Source organism: Oncorhynchus masou, chromosome 10, assembly GCF_036934945.1.
Source record: "Oncorhynchus masou masou isolate Uvic2021 chromosome 10, UVic_Omas_1.1, whole genome shotgun sequence".
Lineage (NCBI taxonomy): Eukaryota > Metazoa > Chordata > Actinopteri > Salmoniformes > Salmonidae > Oncorhynchus > Oncorhynchus masou.
In genome coordinates, this window is record NC_088221.1 from 20,001,808 (window position 1) to 20,004,260 (window position 2,453).

The window sequence follows — 2,453 nt, forward strand, 5'->3', positions numbered from 1 at the left end:
ACAATGCAGTAATAACCAACAAGTAATCTAACTAACAATTCCAAAACTACTACCTTATACACACAAGTGTAAGGGGATAAAGAATATGTACATAAAGATATATGAATGAGTGATGGTACAGAACGGCATAGGCAAGATGCAGTAGATGGTATCGAGTACAGTATATACATATGAGATGAGTAATGAAGGGTATGTAATCAAAGTGGCATAGTTTTAAAGTGGCTAGTGATACATGTATTACATAAAGATGCAGTAGATGATATAGAGTACAGTATATACGTATACATATGAGATGAATTATGTAGGGTATGTAAACATTGTATTAAGTAGCATTGTATCACTGAGAGTGTATGTGTAGCCAACCTAGGGTCACGCACTATCATAAAGCAAATTTAAAACATAAAATACTGTAAAACACTGTCAAAACTTTGAGAAATACGGTAATATGGTATTTTGGCCATATCTCCAAACCCTAATCTGGAGAAGCAATGCCTGCTCCTGGCCCATTCTTTCCATCAGCTTCTTACTAACTAGCTATCGGGCTATCCCTCACCCTCAATACAAAGTTGGTCAAGCAAAAAAAAAAAGGTTGTATCTCATAAGGGCTTCCAATACTTTCCAGTATGTGATTAATAGCTTATAAAGTCCAATGCTGTCTTTCAAAATCATTAAGACATGGGTTTGTGTGTATTTTAGGAGTTAAACATTAACTGAACAAAGGGCCAAATTGCACTTTCTATAGCAGTTGCCAGGAGTAACAAACTGTATGGTGTCACTTAGAGCTTTGTGTTCAGCCATCTAATGCCCCCCCTATGTGTCATTCCTCTTCCTATGAGTCAGTTCAGGCTGGTGCATGTCTGAGTTGATACTGATATATTAGTACTTGTACTGAATCTTTTGGGGGGAGTGTATGTCGGCTATTTGAGTCTGTTAGAGCTGATCAGGATTTCACTGAGCATCTGTTAGCGGATAGGATTATGTTCTTCCTGGCTGACTTACAAATGATTGCTGAAGTCGAATGCTTTATAGGGATGTGTGTCAGAAATCCATGGTATTTACATGATACTGGCTCCATGAGAGATGTGGCTTGAGTTACTGGAAGACTTGGAAACAAAAAGAGCAATGACCAAGCTGCTTTTAAGATGTGTATGTTTTCCTAGATCTACCTGATCTCCCACTGCACATTACTGACCAGTTTACATACTGCCCTCAAGCCTTTTCCAATACACGTACACTTTATTAAAAATAAATAATTGTGACATTCATGAAAATGACTTGCCTAATTAGGCCTATAGATTTTTGGCAATATCTTCACATTTTTCTGTAGTTAAAATGTCACCCTGTATAGAATAACAAGCCACGCTGTGAGAAGTTAACTCTCATGAAAACAGCAGATCCAGGTCAAGTGTTCTTCTGATGCAGGAATAGAGAGAGATCTGTTCAGACACATGCCTTTCAGGTATCCATGATACAATCAGCCTGACATTCTGCTAAGTGTATAGCCTGCAATACGTTTGAGATAAACGATCTGAACTCTCACGTAACGTGGTAGGAAAAGTCATAGCAAGATGTTGCGCAATGATATACTAAGTGCTCATACAGAACAACTGATATCGGAGAGTGTACAAAAGGTGTGGAAAAGACGCCTGGTCGAACTAAGTCGGAACTTGCCTTTCACAAGAGATCTGAACAGAGTGAGCAATACGGGCTATTAGTTGTCCTCTATGTAACATGCTTTTAATTTGTTTCCTTATGGGGTGGGAGTGATAGAGGTCCAATGATGTACTCTGTGTTAGGGCAAGGGTAAGAATTGATAAAGGTCCAATGCAGCTGTTTGATCTCATAATGAAATCATTTCGGGGTAACAATTAATTACCTTACTTACTCTGACGGTCAAAAAGGAACAAAAATAGCTTCATAGCAAATAGCAATTTCTCAATCAATAATTTTTCTTGGATTGTCTGGGAGTTGTCTGAGTGTGGAAGAGAACTGCAAATTAGCTAATGTTGGCGGAGAAGTTTTGAACTAATATAACGCTTGGTGACGTCACCAGGCAAGCCAAAACACCATCCTACCAAAACAGACTAAAATTTCAGGCGGTCTTTTCAAACAGCTCTTACACGAAAAGGACATTATCGTAACTTACTTTGGCCAAGAAACACGAGCAATGGACATCTGTTCTCTGTGTAAATCTGTTCTTTGGTCTGGTTCCAACTGCTGTGTCTTTGTGAGAAGCAGAATAGGTGAATGGATGATCTCTGCAAGTTTGGTTCCCACGGTGAAGCATGGAGGATGTGTGATGGTGTGGGGTCCTTTGCTGGTGACACTGTCTGGGAATGATTTAAAATTCAAGGCACACTTAACCAGCATGGCTACCACAGCATTCTCCAGTGATACGCCATCCCATCTGGTTTGCACCTAGTGGGACTATCATTTGTTTTTCAACAGGACAA